Source organism: Thermobia domestica, chromosome 5, assembly GCF_964235325.1.
Source record: "Thermobia domestica chromosome 5, izTheDome1.hap1.1, whole genome shotgun sequence".
NCBI classification, from domain to species: domain Eukaryota; kingdom Metazoa; phylum Arthropoda; class Insecta; order Zygentoma; family Lepismatidae; genus Thermobia; species Thermobia domestica.
This window is the reverse complement of record NC_137458.1, coordinates 176,369,887-176,395,982: the sequence shown is the minus strand read 5'-3', so window position 1 is coordinate 176,395,982 and position 26,096 is coordinate 176,369,887. Positions and strand designations below refer to the sequence as shown.

The 26,096-nt window shown below is 37.0% G+C and overlaps 1 protein-coding gene across 1 annotated transcript in view; it reads left to right on the top strand.

Annotated features, from left to right (window-relative positions):
- The first annotated feature begins 1,668 nt into the window (after window positions 1-1,668).
- The window catches only part of LOC145686299 (tubulin beta-1 chain-like), a 76,755-nt gene continuing 52,327 nt past the window's right edge, over window positions 1,669-26,096 (top strand). The window contains exon 1 of the mRNA XM_081759443.1: window positions 1,669-2,187. The gene's annotated coding sequence lies outside the window, so the exon portion shown is untranslated. The remainder of the gene's footprint in view (window positions 2,188-26,096) is intronic.

Sequence of the window (26,096 nt, the reverse complement as noted above, 5' to 3'; positions counted from 1 at the left end):
ATCTCTTTCTCTTTTCTCTACATCATGTCTTGAGATGAGTGTTTTGACAATAGGTTACAGACACGATTTTACAAAATAATTCGATCTGTGATATCAGTGATACATATTGTGGTGTTTAACTTAACATATAAAGCAATAAATAGAAAAACTGAGAATACGAATCTTTTCGTGCACTGATGCTTCAAATCTTTGTCTTTACTCCCTATACCTATGTTAATTCCCTAGTCAAAATAAAAACTCTTCTAAATTAATAAAAAATTCTTATACAACCATCCCTTCCTTGGAGTACTGCGCGGTCACATACCCGTCACTGCGATGTAAAGGCACTTATGGCGACGAGGATACAAAAATTGGTCTGCAAAACTTTAAAATGGCACTTTCTCAAAAATATACACAAAAATATACAAAATAGTACAAAATCTAGCACCACAAACAAATAGGCCACTCAAATTAATTTCTTCGTTTATTTGAATACACCAGAAAGGTATTGCTGTTAGTTAAAGTTGACCTTTTTCTGGTTGACACAAAAAATAGGTCACTGAAATCTATCCCTTCATTTGTTTAAATAGTATAAAAGTTATAAAATTCTCAGTTAATTAAAATTAATTAATTATCACACACAATAGATTTATATTCAAAATCGTAATAAAAACACCAAAATTGTTGCAATTATCAGTTCACCTACACTATCATGATCGTTCCTGACTTTGACAGACATCTGGTGGCCGGTTACTGAACTTCCACCTGTACGACAATAAAGTTGCATATATCATTTTGAAGCTCTGTTTATGCTTAATACGATGAAGTTAATCAATCAAAGTACTTTCCAACGAGAGAGCTGAGATATAGTAAAAAGTAAGTGTAATTGCAATGTAACCAGAAAGTAGGTCACCAAGCAGCATGCTTGAGGGGGTGGAAATCCTACACCCCTATTTTTGCAGGTTTTGGAAAGTGGTTCCAACCAGTGCGAGTCTCACAGAGACAATGAACTTCTGTTTGTGTTAAAAACAATGGTGTTGAGAGACTCGAGATCAGTTATGCTATAGCAGTAGTCGAGCTCACGTCGAGCGTATACGAGGTCGACACCCGAACTATCTTCGAGGTCAGTTACTCTATAGTTGTAGTCGAGCTCACGTCGTGCGTGAACGAGTTCGCCACCCGAACTATTTTGATATGCAGGGGCCTGTTAGCGGGACAAGTGCATATCGAACTTACACCAGTTCGATGCCCGAACAGTTCGAACGTTCAGTGTTCTTATAGAGGATAAGCTCAATGTGAGCGTGTTTTAATTATTTGCTCTTGGAATATTTTAACAAGTGATAAGCGCACTAAACTCAGTTCGCGAGTGACACTAATAGCTCGCAGTGAAAGTAAACGTTATTTTGTATATACATAATAAAGTTTCAATTGTGACCAGTTTGATGACCGATTCTTTTACATTATTTTAGTTTATCGCGTACAAAGACTGCGCTAAAATAGCTTTGTACAGACAATGCGAGATGAAGAACGGCATCGTCACCATTTGTACATAGAGATTTAACATGTAAATATATTAACCATTCGGTGCTTCATATATATATATATATATATATATATATATATATATATATATATATATATATATATATATTTGAACTGTTGTGTGCTTAATCCAGAGCGAGACTTTTTCGTGCGACCAAAGAATCGCAACACCACGCTCAATCAACAGATGACCGTAACATGAGCCAGTATCAACAACCAGAGTGTTGACGACCGTCCCCTGCAGTGCAAAAGAGAGGAGGTGAGAACAGAGGACCAGATGGAGATCAGCTTTCATCTGGGATCCAGAGCTTCAGGAGGTGAGAGAGTCATCTAAGCTAGGTCAGAGTCCCAGCGCCTGCACAGGAATTTTCAGGACCGGAAGTGGTCGAAGAACCAACGGAAGAAACAAGGATACGACGAAAATGAAGATAAAAGTGAAAGTATAAGTTAACGCGTGCACGAACGGTGAACTGAAAGTAAAGTAGCCAGATCTGAGCTCAGGAAGATACGTGGTCAAATTTAAATTCGCAAATATTTTGTTTTATCAATCTTGCGTGTGATGTATACTGTGTAACATACAAAGTTTGGGATCCAGGATTCCTATTAAAAGGATTCATGCAGCATATTTGGAGAGTGTCCTTTCATCCACCTCAGTGCAACTAGAAGGTATGTGTTACCCATTTTCTGTTATATGTTTCTTTTCAGGCCAGATGCCATGATTCGGAGTATCCCATGAATCTGCTGGGCACATTTCAGGTGTTTTGTGAGTAATTTTCTAACTCAGGTCTCGCGTTAAAACTGCGTAGGACCCTGAAAATAAGATTCTCATGATTAAAGTATTTTTTCTAAATTTTTATTTTTAGTAAATTTAGCTCTACCTACTGAATTAAATTCTTTTGCCTTAAACTTGTGAGTGAGGCAGGGTCCAGTTAATTAATTTCATTTGCATACGAGTGTGTGATGTTGCTTTCAGCATTGTCATTCCACTAGTTCATTTACATATTTCATCCGCGCATCACATACGTTTCCCCCATTCACAAGAACTTGGCTGCCGAACGCGTGGGGCTCGGCACGCGCAGACCTGAGTACAAAATTTTGTTTATATATCCTTTTTCTAAAGTTTATTTTGTTTGGTTGACGTTGTGGCAGTTCCGTAACTTGGTTTTTCATGTTTTTCATTTGTTGTTTTGTATTTTGACATGAAGCCACAACAAATACAGAAAATTACTCACCAGATTCATGGGTGTTAATACAAGCCAGACGCGGGTTCGTTGCTTTTCTTTCAGGTTGTCGCGTCAAGCTTATCCAGAAAGTTTATGATTTATTTTGTGTATGTGTTTTGTTGTTGCGTTAGGGTTACCATTTTCTTTTAGTATTCGATATATGTTTATTGTCATTTAGTGAAATCTAGAGCTTTTGGAGGGGAATACAACCTTGAAACTTAGAGCATATTAGGAACATTAGTAAACATTTTTATTTTAAATTGATGGTATTAACGCGCAGCAAACTAAGAGCGATGGAGGGATCCGCAGACAATAGTTTCAATCAGGACGATCAATTTAGTCAGGTGTTGGAGCTTGCTTCACCTTCTCAGGACACCGTTAACGACGCGGTAGGTGCATTAGATACGTCTTTCCAGGAAGTAGTTCCGCCTGGGGAACGTACCGTACACACAGAAACAACTGATGAATCGGAGCAGGTTAGGGAACCGATTCCGTCCACCTCCGCGCAAGTCACAAGCAACTTATCTGACCCGTGTCTCGCGTCATTGTTTTCTATGTTGAAGGAAATGGCAGAAAAACAAGAAAGAACCTTGTTAGCAATCTCAGAGAAGCAAGAAAAATCATTTGAAGAATTAACGCGCCGACAGGAGAACACTAGCGAGAGAATGCTAGAGAGGTTAGAGGCGGTGGGAAGAGAGATTACTGTCAGTATTAGGCAGGAATTGTCTCAAAACATAACTGAGCTTGAAGCAAGAATTGATTCCACAGCGAACGCTCTCGAATCAAAAATCACCGTGTCCTGTCAGGAGCTTAAAAACTCCGTCGAGGTGACAGAGGAACGAGTGAGTCAGTTAGAAATCACCACTGAGACCCGAATTGGTGAGATCTCTGAAGTACTGACTTCAGACCTCGCTCAGGTGACTCGTGACGTTAATCACTTGCGTAGTGACGTTGAGAGAGTGGGTCATAATGTCAATGCTGTGTCCAGCAAAGTAGAGAAAGTTAAGTCGAGTGTGGAAAATTCGGTGGGACATCTCCAATCGAAGTTAAGACGTGCGAAATTGAGATGGGAGGAACAGTTGGAACTATTAATGGAGTCGGTGAGAGAGAATAGTTCCAACAATCAAACAACAGCCTCTGTCTCGAATGAAGGAAGCGATACGCCGGTCGCTGGACCGAGCCACACGAGACAGTCCCCTGAACTCTCGAGACAAGGGAGTTCAGATGAGCAGGCTGCTCCTCCCAACAACAACAACAACAACAACGTCACCGCACCACCATCGTCGTGCCAGTTAGCGCCCGCGCTGGGTTTTCTCCACCAAAATTTGACTCTCTCCACGTTTTCTGGAACTGAGAACGAGGTCCAGGCCCACAACTTTCTTGTGGAGCTTGAGAATTACTTTGAACTGACAGAAGTACCGGAAGAGCGGCGTCTTGCGTTCTCAGCACACAGTTTCAAAGGCATATCACGACAGTGACATCAAGTCACAGTCGGGAAATGCAGGAGCTACCGAGATCTGATTACTTACTTTCGCGAGTCGTACCTCAGCGAGAAAAAGGTGGCGAACCTCCGTGCCTCAATATTGACGTCGAGATTCGAGACACATGGAAGTAAGAAACCGACTGAATACTTGTTAGAGTTATTACACACTAACAGTATTCTCGACCCCCCTTTGCCCCCTGTGACGCATCTGATGTCAGCTGTTCGTCGCATCTGTATCAGTTAGATGACAACCGTGAAGTCCGTGTAATAGGGATGACGTCACGCATTTTCAATTCTGCTGAACGTAGGGCCTAACTATGGGATTTCAGAAAAAGAAATGGCTGGAGTTATCGATGGGGTCAACAAATTTAAACACTATTTAGTAGGGAATCACTTCAAAATTCGTAGTGACCACCAATCGATTCGGTTCATTTTGTTATGCAGATTGACGACACAGAGACTAATGCGTTGTGTACTTACCTTAAGCATGTTGTCGTTTGAGTTTCAGTATGTTAAATCCAATTACTATCTTAGCGATTATCATTCACGGTAACCACCAAATACAGGGATTCAATTTGATAAAGCGAAGAAGCTGGTTTTGAACGAGTCTCTCATGACTATTTTGACTCATATCCTAAGTCAAATGAGAGAAATGATTGCAGTGTTGCCGGAGCTGCAAACCTCCGACCCTGTATTTGGCGACATTAAGAGAAAGCTTCAGAGTCAGGAAAACTCAGGGAAAACATCCAGTGAGCATCACCAATACTTGTTATCCAATGGACGGCTATGCAAACGTGACCGGGCTGGTCTACGGATTTGCATACCGGAAGTGCTAGTGCAGCCATTGTTGGAATATTATCACAATGAGAGAGGACATCTTCAGCTAGCAAACTCGTGCCTATGCTAACTGAGTACTTCGTTTGACCCAAGATGAGGAGTGCCATAAGGAAATTTGCAGCTTCGTGTGGTTTGTGCCAGAAAGCGTCCCCCCACACATATCGGTCGGGACCACTGAACCCGATTTTAGTGCCTCGACACGGGTATATGATCTGCCTGGATTGGCTAGGCCCACTTCCGGTGGGAGTAGGCAATGTGAACTACATCTTGGTGTGTGTGGCTGCTTTCTCCAAGCTGATTGGCTTGTACGCCTGCCGAAGAGCCACCACTGATACTGCACTGAAGAAGCTGAAGGAGTTCCTGAAACTGTGCCCGTCTGCTGAGAGAGACATAGAGGTAGAGGAAGAAGAACTCGTAATAAGAAAATTATCCAGGGAGTTCGAGGATGATGTGGTTGATTTTTGTAATCCCACCAATAGTAGTATGTGCGCGTCGAGGAAGGAACCCCGGACTACACCGCAGTTTGCACTTGAGGTTGCAGATGGATGCCACCAGAGGGAGTTGGCTACTCTGCGTAGCAGGTTGGACGATGGGAAATTCCCAACCGCTGCCGAATTAGCAAACGTCGTATACTCGCCACAGGAATGGGCGAAGGTTCGAACCCAGGCTACCCCAGAAGACATTAGAGATCATGTCTAGTGATGGGTAAATTCCCGGGAAGATATTTTTCGGGAATATTCCCGGGAAGATTCCCAAAATGGGAATTTATCCGGGAATTTATGTACAATTACAAAGAAAATTGCATTCTATTACTATATTATGATTTCAAAAATAAATTCGTTTCTATATCACAGTATGTTATTACTGTTGTCCCCAGAGGAGTCTTTAAAATGTATATTCTGAACGATATGTTATTTTATTAATATTATATTATATTTAAAGAGTACGCATAAATGTATATTTATTTACAATATGTTCTATCAATTAAATATGTGTGAAAAATTATATAGTAAGTCCTAATACTTTTAAACCGCTAACAGTTAAAACTTATATATAAGTGGATTTGCTAAACTTGACTCTACTACTGATATTATAAACACATTAAATTTATAAATTTTATAAACCAATTAGATTGGGTAAATGCCAAAAGATACATGTCTCACCAATGTATCAACATTTGCGCATACATATTTATGTTCACAAAATTTGCAAGATACTTACTTATCTTTATATTTTAGCACGTAACACTGCCATACACGACCTTTCATTCTACATATTTCTCGAAATTCACATGTAGGAAAAGTCCGAGTACCTCTTCAGAAATTAGAGTCAGATAGTGATTGGTAAATTCCCAGGAAGATATTTATCGAGAATATTGCCGGGAAGATTCCCAAAAATGGGAATTTTCCGGGAATTTATGTAAAATCACAAAGAAAATTGCATTCTATTATTATATTATGATTTCAAAGATAAATTCGTTTTTATATCACAGAATGTTATTACTGTTGTCCCCAGAGGAGTCTTTAAAATATATATTCTGAACGATGTTATTTTATTAATATTCTATTATATTTAGAGAGTACGCATAAATGGATATTTATTTACAATAGGGTCCTATGAAAGTAGATATATTTCAAAAATGGTATAGTAAGTCCACATTCTTTTAAACCGCTAAACAGTTTAAATTTACATGTAAGTAGCTTTTCTAAACTTGACTCTACTACTGATATTATAAACATATTAAATTTTTAAATGTTATAAAGAATTTTGTCAACATTTGCGCATAAATATGTATGTTCACAATATTTGCAAGATACTTTCTTATCTTTATGATTTTGCATGTTACATTGCCACACTCGACCTTTCGTTCTGCCCATTTCTCGAAATTTCGTGCGTTAATGCACATGTAAGAGAAGTCCGAGCACCTCTTCAGAAATTTGAGTCAGAGAGAGGAGACAGACCGACGTCTATTACTAACGGTGGTTCAGGGTTTATTAATAGTACTCAGGGGCGCCGGAACCGGGAGAGCAAGGGGGATAGTTGCCCCTCCTGAAATTTTCAGAGGAGGCAGGATACTCGTTTTGCCCCCTCACTTTCAGACTGTAAAAATATCACACAACACTGATTATAAGAACTAAATTTTGCTTTTTATGGTAATGTGAAAAAATTATCTATTCCAGATTCATTTTTCTCTTTGAAACAAGGGATCGGGCGCTTTTTCTGTCCCCATGTTAGACAGAAAGAGTTAGGTAAAAGAATTGAACATTCTCTTTATTTCCATTGGTGTACATTCTCAAAACACTGTAAATTCTTTAAAAATTGTTGTTTAAGTAATCGTAAGTCTGCTAAGTAATGAAACGAATCGTCGAGCGAAATTTTAAAGTTTGAAAAATATAACAGCTTAAATGAGTAACAGGACATTTAGGGCCTAAATACATTTTCCATAAAGTTAAATTAATGTTCTTACAAACAATATGCAGAGTGCAGTAAGTTTTATAGTGATGAGGAAAAATGTATAAGGTAGGATTAATAATTCGGAACACATGAAAAATTCGAACTCCATTGTCGTTCCGTTCGTTTAATCCTTTCACTACCATTCTTTTTCGGAGTGAGAAACATTAATATATGGCTACTTTAAGTTGTTTTCAAACATATATATAACATTTTCCACCGTTTCGTTTTTCGACGTGGGAAGGGTGGGACATTAATCATCCCACTGATATTTTTACGTGGGACTTATATGTCCCAGTGGTAGAGACATGAATGATCATCTTGTATTTTCAATTATGATACGTATATTGTCAAAAAAAAGTCGTATTTATGATTACAAATATTTTACATTTTGGCATCCTTTTCCAAATGACAGTACATGCAACCACTGCTTTATCACTAGCACATTGTTCCTCATTTTCATTGTTCACGTTCACTTCCACTACTGTCTATTTGATAATGTTCATAACAATTGCTGTGGACCATTAGCAGGCTTCTCTTTACTAGTGGAACACCGATTCATAGCAATAACATGCGGTAAATTACCACGGGTCCTCTGGGAATGTATCGTGGGACACATATGTCCCCTTGGTAGTGAAAGGGTTCAGATATGAGTGTAGAAACAGAATACCTGTTTCAGCTCTCCTTTCAGACCAAGTTCGTAAACAAGAATAAGGAAGACAGTCACTGCTTATAATAACTAGTAGTCTTAGATATTTAGCTCGTAGTGGTCAAGCAATCATAGTACGGATAATTTTATGTCGCTCCTGGCTTAAAGAAAAATGGATGTGCCTGTTCTCAATCAATGGATTATTCGACGGGATAACTGGCTTAGTGCTGATTGAAAGAATGAAATTTTAAAGATTATGGGACATGCAATATAGAGAGACTTGGTAGCAGAAGTTAAAGAGTCTCCATTTTATGCAATCATAGCCGACTCCACGACTGATATTTCAAAGAAAGAACAGTTGTCTCTGTGTGTGCTGTATTGACTCTGATTCATCAAACCTAACAAAATATTTATGAGAATGATCACCCCACACGACACAAACAGAATTCACGTTCGAAGATATTCTAACGAAATTTAACCTGAATGCAGAAAATATACGTTAATAGTGTCATGATGGTGCAGCTATTATGTCAGGACGAGTGAATGGTGTGCAGAAGATAATTTCGGCTCAACATCCGAAAACTGTATACATTCATTGCAACAATCATGCATTAGATCTTCCATTGCAGGAAGTAGCACGAAAATGCGAATCTTTGTGTGACGTACGGGCTATGGTGAAAGACGTTTGAAACATCAACCTGGATTCTGCAAAACGATAGACAACATACGCCGACATTGTTTTTGAACCCTGTAAAACTATCAACGAAAGTAATCCTAAACATTTGCTGCCTCTTTGTCCTACTCGCTGGTGTGTTAGGTGAAAATCTCTAATCAGATTTCAATCTACTACTACAAACGAATTCAAATCACGTTGGAAAATAATCATGTCCATCAGTAGTACAAGTGGTACAAATGATGATCAAAAAGTAATTCTAAAAGGGCATTTGAAAAGAATGAACAAATTTGGGATGAATTTTTTTCTGATAGTCAGTATAAGTGCTTTTGTACCTTGTGGACAACTGGCGAAAGTGCTTCAAAATTTTGAAGCTTCTGCTTTTGGAGCTAAAAGAGCAGTTACAATTCTATTTAGAGGATACTCTGAGAAACCTACGAACGGACAGTGCATTTGAAAACATATATAAAGAAGCAAAGGAAAATGCAAACAGACTACATTTAAAATTGCCCACTTCATCAAGATCAAACAGAACACCAATTAGGTTGGAGCAGACTGATAATCCTTTTATAGCACCTACCCTAGAACCTGTATCAGATCCTCCAAAAATGTACTTCGAAATCATTGACTATTTGTTGAATGAAGTGCATCGTCGTTTCAATTAGTCTGGCCTCAAACAACTCATAAAACTCTAGAAGATACTTCTGAAGGAGCTATATGTGCTGGTGGGCCTCGCTCAAGAGAATATTTGAAGCAGGAATTGGGAGTTCACTCGTCGGATTTTAACCTAGATAGATTATGAGTTCAGCTCAGGCTGCTTCCACCTACTTTATGACGACTGAGCAGGCATGTAGCCAGAATTTCGTAATAGGGGGGGTCCGAGACATGAAATACTGTGGTTATCACATCAGAGTTCGATTATTCTAAACTATTTTACTGGTAACATATATTGGTTCGTTTAGTCAGGATTTCGTGATGGGGGGGGGGGGAGTTTGATATGAAATATTGTGGTTATGACACCAGGGGCTTGTTCAATTTAAACTATTTTACTAGCAACATATATTGGTATGTTAAGACTTTAAAATTAGGACATGTTAGCAAGGGCGCCGATTTCTCTATAAATTTGGGGGGGGGGTCCATTCAGATGCAGAAGGCATATATGAGGATTTTAAGACAAACTGCATTCAAATCATGCCAATATATTGTATATTCATACATATAACAAGGGGGCCCACATGACCTTTGTGGGACCGGGCTCCCTAGCCCCCCAGGAACGGCGCCCATGCATGTTAGTAATTATTTTAGTAACAAACTATGAAGAAATCTCGAATAAAAGAATATTTAATTTTTTTTTTTTTTAAGTTTACAATATCTACGTTTTTTCTTCTGTTCATCCAAATGTAACAATTTTCCTTTCATTATGACCTCAACTATTAAAAAAAAAAAAAAAAAAAAAGTACTATCCAATAATGTCTTGTAAAATATTTATAATATCTGCGTTCCTTTCTCTTTTGAATCAAATGTTAACAGGACTTGATTTCCACACAACTTTTTTGTTTTATTATTCCGTCAACTACTGTCTGTTCCAAATGACAAGTTAAAGGAGCAGTAGAAAATTGTTTTCGAAATAACATGTTTGATACTACAGGGAAGCGATGATAAAAAATTATTTTTATTTTTAGCTTTATTTTTATCTTTATATTTTATCTTTATTTTAAACGCTGATTCTTCCTATTTCTTGTTTCTTTTTGTTCCATCCCTCCTTATTTTTTTTATTTCTGGTCCCGAAGGGGGGGTCCGGACCCCCCGGACCCACCCCTTGGCTACGTGCCTGGACTGAGTCGCTGACGACCATCAGAATATTAAAAACTATTAGTGCTGAAACCCCAACTGTTCGCAGCCTTCTCGACCAAGTTGTTCGTCTAGGGACTTTCGTTCTCACTATGCCAGCTTCTTAAGCATTTGCAAAAGATCATTCAGCTATCTACGTCGTCTAAAGACATATTTGAGGACGTCCGTGACGCAAGAAAGATTGGCTCATCTGCTGTTGTTGCATAGTGTAGCGATCAGACTTACATTTAAACATCATTGCAAGAGAATTCATATCAAAGACAAGCGAAAGAAAAGATTCTTTTGGTCAATTTTGAAAAGAAATAAATGTAGAATTACGTAAGTGAAAATGTTATGCGTTATATAACCAATTATTTAAATTACAAAATAGCACTTAAAATTCAATATAAACTTGAATTATTCCTTATTAATTGTGTCGTACTTTATTAGTGTGAAGTGAAGTGAATATAATGAGATTAGGAAGAGAGGTGAATGTAATAACAAACTAGATATACTGAAGTAAGTGTAGTAAAAAATACAAATAACTCCGGATAATTAGTGTAATTGAATTTTCTATATAAATTTTATGAAGTCTTTAGTGAAATTTCCATTTTTGCATTTCTGGCACGAAGTCAAGTAGGTAGAAAGAAATATATTTTCTTATTTTTTACTTGATTATGTAGCCTGTTTTATAATGTTCAAGTTACTCTCTGCTACAAAGTTTGTAGTTCTAAATAGTAGTTTCTAATATTACAGTATACTGCAACACTAGAACTGGATTTTTAAAAATATAATTTTAATTTCCTCGTTTCCAAGTGATTTAAGTAACTAAGATTCTTTAATAGTGTCCGTGTGACCACGTCCAATACAGTTAAAAAAATATGTACCAGTATATAAAATGGTAAAAATTGTACTTACAAATAGTCATTGTGAGCAGTACAAATTTTACAATTTTATATGCTTTTAATTTTGATTTCAGTGGTTGAAAATTTCTGCACCAGACCAAAATCCAGCACAAAATTGACACGGGATTAATTAACCTAAAGATGTAAACTAAGATGCCTCTCATAGATGGAAATTTCACTCTCATGGAATTGTTTACAGCTTCATTATATTATTATTATTATTATTATTATTATTATTATTATTATTATTATTATTATTATTATTATTATTATTATTATTATTATTATTATTATTATTATTATTAACCAATCAAATCAAATTATTGTTACATTACAAACATATATTCGTATTATCTTACCTATGTTACATTCCCGTGTCTATTTTCAAGACAGCAGTTTGTCCCCCCAACTGAAAAATACTTCCGACGCCACTGATAGTACTTCAGCTCTAGTTCTACATAAGTTTACTTAATTCTAAATTACTTTACAAAATGTTGCTTTTCATCATTTGTAAATTAGTACTTTGCTAATTTTGGCTGTTGTTTAGCATTGAGGGCCAGCTTTTGCACCTACTTTTTTGCGATATTCTATTCTGATGCGGTTGTTTTATGGTTTCATACGTTAAATTACGTTACCAACATTAAATTCAGACAGCATTGCAGAGCGAGCGTTAGCGAGTGAAGACGGGTTAGAGCCCCGCATTGCACGTTGTTTTATATCTTCGTTACCAACAATTCACTTTCTTTTCTCACATAAATCACTTCCACTTATCTTTACGGTTTGTACAAATCCCTTACTGCCCTAAAAATTTGTGTTCGATACTTTCATGACTACTTGAACATCACTATCAACTCATTTCTTCCGTAAATCATCCTACTTTTTGCTAGTTTTGGTCCCCAATATAAACAATTAGCTTACTTTTTAGTGCAAATTCAAATGGAACTTAAAAAATCATACTATTAGTTATATAAAGTAGAGTCAAAGAATTTTAAATTTTTAACCTCCAAATTCTTTAAAACCTAGAAGTAAATAATAATATATTAAAATAAAATAATTAGTCATATGGTTCTTATAATTTGGAAGATAAAGTAAAAAGTTGGAAATAAATTCCTTCCCGGGAATTTATAGATCAGGGAAAAAACCCGGGAATATTCCCATTTTTAAATTCCTTCCCACCGGGAATATTCCCACTGCCCATCACTAATCATGTCGAAAAGTATACTGATTTGAGTGGGGATGAGTACCCGCCCTCTTTACGTTGGATAGTTTCCGAATTATTGGCGTCCGAAAGTCATTTTTCCACGCTTTTGGCACCTTGTAGATCCGAAACTATGTCCGATAGCCGAAAGTTCAAGAGAACTTTTTTTTGTCTTAGTGGCAGGAGTCACCTCCCAAGAGTTGTAACACTTATTTTGCAACACCCGATATATAGGGTCTATATATACAATATATGTGATTGCATTGCAGAATGTGCACATATTTTGAAAAGAATCGATTTCTTCTCTTAACATGGTTCTTGAGTGGAAAACTATTTAGAGACAATTAGATTATGCTCACACATTGAAAAGTTTTATCTGGAGTTGTTATATGTGATAGATATTCCAGATCACTCTAAAGGCATGCTATTGTAAGAGTTATTTCAAATCTGTTTTTTGTGAAATCGCTGGAAATAGTTGCTGTCTTCTGTCAAGCATAAGATTACATTATACTGCATAAAACCTTTTGCATCCTTCCATCCTAAAGTAAAGAGGGATTTTGAATTTCTGTGGTATAGCCCAGTGAGAGACACAATCGTATTTCACATCATCCACTGGTAGTGTTGGTAGTTTTTCTGCTGAATTCTTTGACTCAGTTCCTTCTTGCTCTTCGTCGGTACTAGGTCTTCTTCTTTTTCTTGGTGGCAACTAAGAAAGCATTAAAGCTTCGACCAAACACATCCTACAGTGAAGAAGATCCATGATTTTGTTTTCTGGAACGTGGCAAGCCAAGGAGTCCTTCTTGTATTCTAACCTTGACTTACACACTGTCATTTCAACAGAATAGAAAACGACACGAAGGTACCACTTTTTAGATTTCAAATTAATTTTGTAATGGGACATGAGCTGATCTATCTTGCCAACTCCCCCATACTTCTGTTGTACACAGCAAGACCTCGAATACTACTACTATGGAGAAGAAATAACAATACATTTCCATACACAGTGCTAAGGCCAGAGGCGGACTGTGTCGCCCAGATACCCGGAAATTTCCGGGTGGGCCCTGCCCTTAGCAAAAAAAAAAAAAAAGAAAGAAAGAAAGAAAGAAAACATAATATATTGCTCGATTAGTTATAACTAATTCAAAACTCCGTTCTTGTTCCTAGTAACCAGTGGCGTAACTAACGGGTCCACAGTGCTAGCTAAGGAGGAAAGGGGCACTATGGAAAGGGGGCTCCTGCTCAACCCATAGAATTGTTTGTTGGAAAATCAATAAGACAATAAAAAACGTCTCTACAATACATGTGTTATTAACTTGAAAATGTAATCTCGTCCATCTTTTATGTATTCAATGATGTGACGTGCAATCGACAACATACACCGTATAAAGAGCATGGAGCTGATTCTCCTACAGTAAGCAAACCGTGTTAGACATGGGGTTGTTGGACGCGAGTGGTGGCGATAAATAATGGTCCCCTGAGCACAGAGCTGATGTCAGAAAACAGGCTCGAAGCCCAAGAAAGCGGGCTCCGAAATTTCGACTTTTGGTCCCTTCTATTCACCAATGAAATATGTAGTTCTTGGACGTGATAGGTAGCAATGGAAAGGTCGCAGTCCTCTGAACACAGGAGTTATGTCACAAATCGAGTCCGGGACATGATGTCCCCAGATATCGAGCCCCGAAAGTATAGGGTCGGGTCTCTTCTACTCACCAATGAAGCATGGAGTTTTTGGACGTAGGTGGTTACATTGGAAAGGGTCTGTTTTCCTTGAGTACACCGGTTATATCGTAAATCTGGCCCGGGCTCGAAGCCCAAGAAATCGGGTCCGAAAGGATGTTCTTGCCATATTCTCCATGCTTTTTGCTCACAAAAGTAAGTATCCTTATTATCCTGCCTGAATGTTATTCAACCTAACATTACAAGACAATACTGTGATGCTGTATGTCAGTAAGGGGCAGCGCGATATAATTGATATTGAATAGAAGGGACCTTAGCCCAAAAATGTTTGTCCGAATTCTTGGGTTTCTAACATTGCCACTGTGCTCAGGGGACCCGGTTCTTTCCAACGCCATTTCTCGCGTTTCTAACTCCATGTCTATCATGGTCTCCTTACTGTAGGAGCATTTTCATGGAATATTCTCCATGTTCTTATCCAAGAGTAACAAAGACATTACAAACCTGTGGGAATTAACAGGGCATTAGATTGGGACAAAATCTTTTTGGATCAAAAGATCTAATATATTTCAAGCAAAAATTTTCTTTTAGTCCTTATATCTGGAGGACTACATATAGTGTGGCCAAATTAAAACTATCACTTAACTCAATATGCAGTATATATCATACAGAAGTCACAAATCCGAAAGTATGTATGATTTTGATAATGTTTCAAAAAAAACTTGGAAAACACTTCGGGACTTTCCATGTTAAGCGTTAAGTTTATTGACTGATAAGTAATATCAATAAGTATTAAATTATAACATGAGAGCCATACTTTGAATAATACTAGTATAAATTCCAAACATATAGTTCGCATTATATAATCAGACTTATGCTACTAAATGTAATTTTCTTTTATTTTTATTATATAATAAATTGTTATTTATGTTTGAGTCGCCATGTATACCGAGCGAAGTAGCTCAAGTGGTAGAGCGTTGGCTTCGCATTCGGGAGGTCGCGGGTTCGATTCCCGCTGCCAATCATCCTGACAGGTTTTCCAGGGTTTTCCTCAGTCCTACCAGGCAAATGCCGGGATGGTACATACTAAACAGGCCCTGGCCGATACTTTCCCAAATCCTTTCCATTGTTATTTTTGTTGTTAGATATCCAGTGTAAAATGGCCTCTGAGCTGTATCTGGTGATTGTTAAATAAAATAAAATAAAATAAAATAAATAAATAATATAGACAATTTAAGTACTGAATTCCGAAACGATGCATGAGATAGGGTTCAAGTACCGTAAATATGATTTTTCAACTCTTATCGTCTGGCTGCATGTTACATCTCTCATATTTTAGGTCTACTACTTTACAGAGGACAGCACACGGTTAGTAGATATCTCGAGTTTGATTCTCTCTGACGTGGGTTTTCCTACATTTACATTAACAAATTAACGGCTGGTACTTTAGAGCCTGTCAGAGTTGAGTCATTCTTGATGACCTTTTCTCACCTTTCTCATCCTCCTTTCCACTCTTCACTGGAAAACGAATAGAGCTGTGCGTAATTGAATTCTTTCTCATTCGTCTGACTTAGACGCGGATCTCTTCATCAGGTTAGAGGATTAGAGTGAAACCTCAGAAGTTGTTGTCTGTTTGGAGGACTCAGTTTATTTATAAAAATTGTTATGTTGATTTTCTCTGCCCCAACGGCTTGTTGTTCTAATAATGCAGTTTTTCAAAGCTAACAAACTGTTCTCTATTTGCTTGATTTAAAAAGCTTTAACATGTTTACTCCTCTAGCTTCTCCAAAACAAGGTGAGACAATAATATGTCATGCAACGGAATATATAAGTTTAATGCCAGGTTTGATTTACTAATGACCGCAAGTTCGCCATTGAATCTTGATCCACATTTGGCAATGAAAACAAAAGGGGACGAGTCGAGCCTCCAAACATCTAGAGGTCTTATACACTCATACTGGGGTAGTTCAAGGTACCGATTGCCTGGGAAGGTGGTACTTGCACCCCCTGAACTCACCTACTATGCTAGGGCAAACTGCAGAACTTACTACTTAAACCAAAATTTATCGCAAACATGGTACCATACCAGAGTGACATTAAGCATCTGTGCAATCGGTTACTTATCCAAACAACTTCTTTTGAGGCGAGTTAGGTTACATGTTTTATTTAAATTAGTAGCTGCATGTTGTGTTAACACCCTATATGAAATTATTTGGTATCATTGCTATTGTTTTAACATTCTTTTCATGCACAAAGTTTGGACCAAATTCGTGAACTTCTATTGGATGTTCCTAAATGCATTTCCATGAATATACACTACTTTGACATATGTAAAAGGACATCCACACGGCAACAGCAAACAAATGAGAACTGCCGATGAGCACGACGTAGGTGATAGTGTAAGTATGCAGTCGTACAAGTTTCATCATTATGCGCGAACATGGCTGTGAGTAGGTAACAGCGTTTACTGGAGGTCACATAATTGGATATAGAGAAAGTATTATATCTTAGCACACTATCAGTGCAGTGTTATGTCAAGGTCCGTCGACCCTACTGTTCCGCGCTTTTACAGGTCCCTTCATAACTAGCTGTTTCTGCGTAGCTACTTTCTCCAGCTGTAGTGTGACGTCACCGCGGTGAAGCAGGGACAAATATCGTAGGCTAAGCCCATGTTCCGCCATAGCGATTTGCAAAGGAAAACAAATTTTAAAATGCGATAAAAATAGACTACAAACAGATACAATACGTACTTACTTTAGGATTGTGCAGCACTTGAAGAATAGCTTTGTATCCACTATCTTAAAAGCATCCTTCTTCCGAAGTTCCCGTGTTTTTCTACTCAAAAACCGAATTCTGAAGAATGTCCTAGCCTTGTCGAATTGTTTCAACATAGAAGTGTCTTTCTTAGGACATCAAATGGTCGGCCAATCACATTCTTTTGTTTTCGACTTTTTTTTTTTTTTTGTAAAATTTTCAAAATACATCTTATTTTTTGTTGCTTCCATCCACCGGGAAGAAAGTAAAATGAGACCACAACATAGCCTCACATTGCCACCATTCAACTTGGAAAGAATTGCAACTATGTTTAATCCTAAGACTTCAACTTTCGATATGATTTCAAAGTGTAAGTTTTTACTCATAGTCTTATCGAAATCTTCATACATTGACTGTTTCCACACATCTATCAAGCCTCGAATCATTGCCACCTGAACATTTCTGTGTCATTCCAAAATTAAGTAAACCTATTCGTTATGGGACACGCGCCCATTAACATTCATTTCATCAAATATAAGCACTGAAAATTTCTTCACACTCTTTAAGCAGCGCCCTTGCTCCGTCAAAATTTTCAAAACTGGTGTAAGAATACCACGAGAAAATGGTTATTTTTGCATGCAATGTCGAAGTGTTGGCACATTGGGTACGCGGATTAGAACATGTAACCGCAGATTATTGTATAATTTGGTGGCGCGTTGTGTTAATGCACGAATAATATCTTAATCAGTCCATCTTAGTTTTTTCTTGTCATTTATTAGCATATTTACTTGGCCCTGTATAAAACTTTTTCGTAATATATCCACCACCGGTTATTAACCACTCCATTGAAACGATCACAATATTATATTTTAGAACCGGTCTTTGAAATTAATTCTTTATTATATTTGCTTTCCAATTCTTTTAACTTCGTTTGTAAATAGACTATTATTTTGACTTTGTACATACTGATAGAGTTTAGTTTTTCGTTGGGCCGCGGTGGCTCAATGGTAGAGCGTTCACTTCTGGTGCATGCGTCCTTGGTTCGATCTCTGCGCGCCAAGTGAACTTTGTGGTGGACAAACACCGTGTGCGTGGGTTTTCTCGGGGTTCTCCTGTTTCCTCCCACTTTCTTTATTCCACTATTTCATTCATTTTTCATCATCACCGTATTCTTTAGATCAGCCGCCATAACCATGCGACGTAAAACTTAAAGATTTAATTTTAGTTTCTCGTTCTCTTCATGCAAAAAGGAAAGCTATTCCTTTAGTTCATGCCCCTCACTCTCCACAGAACAAACGGAACATAAAAAGTTCCGTTCCGGTCATAATAGTTACTTCATCTGACTGTACCCAAATGCCTGATTTGTTTTTACTCTAAACACCTAGCTTTCGTATACTTATTTCTTCCATTATTTACACGAACACGGTTCCATATGACACTGATAAGTTCAGTGAAGGCAGAACATCGGTTTAAATTTATTCTTGAGTGGAATATTTAGAAACTCATGTTTTAAATCACGCTTATAAGCTTCGGGAATAAAATGATCGGAATAGACGCTGTCGTTTTTAACTATAAAGGCGTCTTTTCGACAGCATTTCTTTTGCCAAACTTTCCACAGAGGATCCGAGGGAAATACCCGATAAATAACTTCGGAACCCTTAGTATTTCTACTATGATTGCGACAAGTATTTATCGTACAATTCGACATGCTAACACGAACACTACAATAATTAATTTTTCTCAATACAAGAAAACAAGAGAGCTCCTCCGTGGCTAAGCGGTTAGCGTACGCGCCTTTGGCGTGGGAGACCCGGGTTCGATTCCCGGCGGGAGCTCATGTGGTTCGGATTCCACGTTAATCAGTAGGTCCACGTCTCATATAGCCTCGCTGCTGAAAGGGACGCTAAACTAAAATCAACTCAACTCAACAAGAAAACAAGAATCATTCGCTTTCCTGCAAAAATCAAACAAGCATGGGTGAATGAGAAGGACCTTGGGTGAAAGCTATTTCTGCTCCCGCGGTGACGTCACGATTTTACTACATCTTCGGTTTTCAAAGAAGGGTAGTTATGACGCGACCTTAAAAGAGGGAAGGAACAGTAGGGTCGACGGACCTTGGTGTTATGTATACCATTAGCAAATAATTTATTAGATGTTAGCACACTATCAGTGATATTGTGTACACCATTAGCAACTCTATACAGTTACAGTAGACTTCAAACCGGAAGAAAAGACATACGTACGTTCGAGCTTGAATAGAATGGGTCCAATGCCATGTCTGGAAAATTCTATTATCCGGAGTTAAAATACCCAGATATTAAAAATTTCCAATGACATCATAGCCTAGCTTCACGAATCAGTAAGAACCGTCCATCGGCGTTTTCATAGAGCGGAAATGTATCGACGTGTCTCCAAAAATTAAATAAATAAATAAATAAATAAATAAATAAATCTCTTCTTAAAAAGCCACAAATACCACGAGTATGCAATTCAGCCACCGCCATACATAACAAACCATAATTCTTCTGCAGCCATGTTACATTCTCCGATTAAAGTTGTTTTTGTCAATTCTTGAGCAGCGATCGGGGCATCATGCTATAGACCAAAGTGACTACCCACTGGAAGGGATAAAATATGGTTCAAACTCCCGTGACATGGACATGAATCCTATACAAAACATTTCGCATCTTCTGGAACAAAAATTGCATAAACCGCCATACAGACCTTCAAGAAATTACGGTAATAATAATAATAATAATAATAATAATAATAATAATAATAATAATAATAATAATAATAATAATAATAATAATAATAATAATGCTTGAAGTACTGTGTGACGAACGTTATCACCTGTGATAGGATTAATGGATCAATGAGTAATTGATACTATGCCATATATGTTCGAAGTTTTACGTAGTGCCAAACAGGGCTTCATCAAATACTAACTCCATAGCATCAGTAATAGTTTCTTCTGTTTACTGGAATATAGCAATGGAAACAGATCACTTTCAACTATTTACTTACGGCAGGGTAGTATGCATATAAAATAGATTATTTCTTACGTATCATAGGCTAGCTCTTATGTCAGAGATGGCTCTTATTTCATTTACAGAGATACACAAGGATAGACAGTTTCTTTCCAGATGTAGTAACATTAGAAGTAAAAATAAATGTACTTATATAATGTACATTTTAAAATAACGTTCGGTCTCAAAGTACTAATTTTAGATGAGTCTAGTAAGGAAATAAGTATGAAATAGCTTTTCTTCGATTTTTTTTTTTTTTTAAATTGGCACATTATTTTTTTTTAACTCGTTTAGATTTGAAATTTCACCTATGAAATAGCCTTAGTATTGTGTAAATTAAAATCATATAAGACTAAGTTATGAGTTACAGTATGTTATACAATTACATCGTGGCGTTTTTAGGAATTTGTTTCGAGGAGGGCTATGCACTTTTATTTTTCCTTTTGGGTGCCGACAAATTTTAATGAAGTTGTGAATATAACAAATTTATTTCGGGGGGGCTTGAACCAGATAGCCACCCCCTAAATACGCCACTGAATTACATGTTACCTCTTCTTTAATTTTAAATAATATAATTGACATTTTGAAAGAGTAGTATTTATGAAACAGGCTAAATTTAGAAAACAGGTCGCTTGTACTACCAAATGCGTATATTTAAGTTATAGTTCTTTTGCAAGTATTACTACATAATTCCAGACACGATAGGCTTAAATAAGTCTCAATGATGTTGAATGAGTAGCATATTTCGGTAGAAATTCAGGAGAGAGGAGACAAAGTATGGTCTGTGCCTCCTATCACTGGCTTTCCTGCCCCTTTTCGAATCTCTCTATTGGTTATATGGTTAGAGTTCGATCTCTTGGTGGGAAAATACTTCGATTCCCAGTGGAACCTCATGTTGTTAAGTTCCCGTGTTAAGGTCTAAGGGCTTAGCTCAATGCTTTCCAATTTTTTCCTTGTGGTGACACGCTATTAGTAGGGGAAAGTCGGATAAAACCGGGTAGGTGGATAAAACCGTAGAATGGGTTTTCTGGCTATATTAGTGCCACTATCTGTCGGCCAACGCATGGAATTAGTTGCAAACAGCCGCCATGTCATTCTTAGTTTAAGAGAAAACTGAGTAAGTGGCTTTTTTGTTGTTGGCGATGTGTTGAAGAATTTGAGTAGAAAAGTTTTAATTTGTCTCCCATCGATAATATGCTGCTGTTCCTAACCACTGGAAGAGACTTATGTAAGTATACAACATATAATAATAACTTTTCGTGCTGTTATTTCATGTCTTGAATCAAGATTTTTGTGCTCTTTGAGAGATGCTAGGCCTGTAGTTCTGAATAATGGCGTAGTCGGATAAAACCGGGACATCAACAGTAGGGCTGTTCCGATAATCGAGTAATCGATAACAATTCGATAAAATTTCAAAACCGTTTCATCGATAAAGAATTTTAATTTTATCGAATTATCGAACTTTCGAGACTCCCGAAATGTTCGAGACTCTCGAAATGATCGAGACTCCCGAAATGATCGAGACTCTCGAAATGATCGAGACTCCCGAAATGTTTGAGACTCCCGAAATGTTTGAGACTCTCGAAATGTTCGAGACTCCCGAAATGTTCGGGACTCTCGAAGTGTTCGAGGCACTCGAAATGTAAGAAACATTAGACAACTTCGAGACACTCGAACTGTTCGAGAGTCTCGAATTGTTTTAAAGCAGCAAATACAGAAATATATCAATATGATCGCATTTGTCGAGTCGCTTGAATATTTTGAAAAGTTCGGGATTATCGGAGTGTTCGGAAGAAACAATGTATTCAAAGTTATCATAGTTTTATATAACATGTATTACATATATGCAGGGTGTTCATTTTAAAACTTCTCTCTTTTGCAATGAGGGGGGCGCGGTGGCTCAGTGGTAGAGCGTTCACCTCTGGTGCTTGGGGTCCCGGGTTCGATCCCAGCCCCCGCCAAGTGAACCTTGTGGTGGACAAACACCGTGCTCGTGGGTTTTCTCGAGGTTCTCCCGTTTCCTCCCACTTTCTTCATTCCACCATTTCACTCATCTCTCATAATCACCGTCTCCTTTAGCATAACCGTGGGACGTAAAACTCAAAGATTTCATTTCATTTCATTTTTCTCTTTTGCAATGAAGTGAAAGAAAAGTTTTTTCCCCACAGATCTGTACGACGTTTAAGCAGTCTGTCAGAAGAGAGAAAAAGGAAGAGAAAACATGCATCACCTAAATGGAATTGGAATCCAAGACACTATTAGTCTACTAATACGACTATTCACTTTGCCGATTGCGCCAATAACGGGACAGGCAGAAAAATAATTTTACATATGATTTCGAAGGGTTTAATTTAAAGTTCTGTATAGAGACAGCTACTGATATAGGTAGAGGTAAGGAAATTCCATAAGGCTGAAGACTTAAAAAACTCCCGTATCGAAAATTTACTATCCGGCGCTCGGATGCCTTCGAGTATTTGAGATTCTTGTGAAACAAACCTTGAGAATTTTGGGTACAGAGCTCTCTATTACAGGCCGTCCTGTCTGTCTGTTTGTATGTGGCATCCGACGATAACTTTGGGTTGCCATATTTTGAAATTAGAAGAGCGAGGGATTCTAAACCGTAAGTACTGATGTGAACTTGTGTATTACAAATACTGACGATCCTTCTGACAATTTCTTTTTAGTGATTTCTTTGTTAAGTGACACTTCCAATGTACTTTTCTAGCAAAACTAAAGTAAAGCAAATTTAGTTTTTGCCTTTAATGTTTTATTAAGTACAACAAATGTGAGTCTCGAGTTGTAAAGTAAGTATTACAGTAAGATACCTCTAATAAGGATATCTTTAAGACAAGTTGTTTAAAAAAAAAGCGATATATGGCAGATGCTCATACGGTTTTCTCTCTAAGAAATACAAAATAATTTCTAAACTTTTATCATAAGAAAGGTAAAACATATTTAGGAGTCTTGGTCCATCTCTTATAAAATTTCTAATCATTTTCAAAGATTGCTACTTAAAATCATACTAACATACGAAATTACCACAGTTTCACAATGTATGAAATACAGTATAAACATTTTAAAATAAAAAAACTACTAATAATGAATCTAATCTAAACAAAATGCTAAGGATACCGTAGTTCAATTTGCAATCATTTCTGAATATATAAAGACTAGTTGAACATATAGATTACGTAACAACATAGACTTGTTCAGTTGAACTGGACAGAATGTTATCAAAGAAATACGCACCCATGAGATCATATATTAGTATTCATGGGTTGAACCAAAATGTGTATGATTATGCCAATTTTTTTTTACATTTTTCATTCCCTTTAACTTTCTTTAAAAAATCTCGATTGCATAAAATCTTATCATAAAATTCTACGTATGATACGTCTTTCATATTGTACAAAACCAGTAGTAATAATTTGACAATTTCTACGTTCATCTTGTTTCTGTTACCTGTCCACTTGCAATTGAGATTGACACAGAAATGCAGCGGTTTACGTTGAATATTACAACACTTTATCAACAAAGTCGTGTTAGATTTTTCTCCAGTCCAAAAAAGCGGGTGTTTTTTCGTGACTAAGAGGTGATTAAGCGGCGGACGAATATAAGACCTGAAAATCTGGTGGTATCCGCTAAAATCAGGTAATATGGCAACCCTATGTCAGGAATCGCCTCAAAAACGTTGGCGGTGTTGTTTTGAAACAGTCTGTATAAAATAATGCACCACGTTATTCTGAATTGATGCAAAACTCTTACGTTTTTAAAACCTAAGAAAAATAAACACACTGCTGAACAAGACTGAACTTATTTAATATAAAAACACATTTACACGTGACGTTTCGATCTTCTAACCAAGATCGAAACGTCACGTGTAAATGTGTTTTTATATTAAATAAGTTCAGTCTTGTTCAGCAGTGTGTTTATTTTTCTTATTTTATTCGCAAGACGTTGACTATGAGTGTGTGTCAGTTTTAAAACCTACATTATTCGTCCAGGAAGCAATCTGCCTCCACCAAACGACGCTTCTGGATCCGTTAGTGTGTGGATTCATCATAATGATATACAAACCGACTGTATAGAACATATGCTACATTGTATATTCACTGTCGAGGAAATAGATTTATTTCCGTTTTTCATCTTCATTAAACTTAGTGAAGATTTCAAGGTTTCTCCCTGGTAGGGATGGTATCGAGACGAGACGAGACGAGACTTTGTACAGTCTCGGTCTCGTCTCGGTTGAAAAATAGCTGTCTCGATCTCGATCTCGTCTCGAGTCAAAAATCGCCGTCTCGGTCTCGGTCTCGTCTCGAAAGTCTCGAAATAAATAGGTGAAATTAAAATTGTAAAAGTATTATTATTGTAAAGTCTGTCGTTTCTGCTTCTTATTTTTAGCCTTATTCTTGACTTAGAATTATAGTATGGTGCACTTCTTCAGAGCTAATTTGCTAGCGCTAATGCCTTCCATGCGTGTGTTCAAGGTTCAATCATCAGTGAGTATATCATTCCTGGGATAAAACCCTAATAGTAATCCATATTTCACTTTCAGCAAAAGACTTTCTCATATGGCCTCAGTAATGCCTACACAATTAAACTCTATTAAAGTATATTAAAGAACTCCAATACTATACAGTGGTTTATTTCCTTCCTTTGAATCAGAATTGTTCAATATATATTTCCTAACGGATAACGCAACACATAGCAGGACGAATGTATTTAATCTTACCGAAATTGAAATTTTACAATTTCTCATTTATTATCCAATACATTCTGCTTTGACTGTCATTTTAAAAACAGAATATAACGTTCATTATCTTAACAAATAGGGTAAATTTAATACTACAATATATTTTGTTTAAAATTGATCAAATCCTTTATTACCGTTTCACATCTACGTGTTTAATTGACACATTATAACACGAACTTTCTGAACTTTGTGGTGGGAGCTACGGCACTCATCTGTGCTATGTGTGGTCTCGGGTTGCATCACGAAACAAGTTAGATTCAAAGTCAGATATTTTGCATAGTTCGCGTCTAAATTTAAGTACATTCTGTTTCTTATACAAATTCCTAAAGTTGTAATACATTACATACGCATATATCCACTGCCGTAACACAGATTAAGCTTATTCCTGAGCTCTTAGCGGTGCACGTGATCTTTATTCGAGAAAACAAATCGTGCGTTCATTACGTTGAAGTTTTATATTGATTGAAAATTACTTGCGAAACATGAACATACGTATTATATAAGTATATAGATAATTCGAGAAATCTGTATATATTTTCTCTCTCTCGCCAAAACAAGCGATTCTTAACTTTCTAGTTTTCTTTTGTATTAATTTTGGTAGTTTTACAGCAACATGAAGTATTAAATAGTCAAAAAAAAAAAAAAATTTCGCTGTACGATTTTCGTTAAATTTTGAATCCAATTTTACCCTACCTTACCTAGTAAAAGTTATACAGTATATATATAATGAACATTAGTGGTAGACTATGCTAAGTCACTTTTTGGTCAAATTGAGTTAGAATACTTTTTTTTTAAATAGACTATGTTCTTTCTAGTGGTGTAATAATGTAAGTCTAAAAGCATCCTACTACTTTGTAACTACTTAGTATAGTTTGAAAAACAGTACTATAGATCTTAGTTAAGGAACCGGTTTTTCGCTTCTCCTGTAAAATTACGAAATTATGACTTGGTTTAGTTTACCTCTTAAGTCTCGATATAAAATCATCACCATCATCATAATCAACCATTATCAATCACTGCTGGATGAAATCTTCCCAAGTTTTCTCTACAACTATCTATCTTGGGGAATTCTTTTCCAGGTTACTCCCCAGTGGTTCCTGATTTTGTCAAAATTTC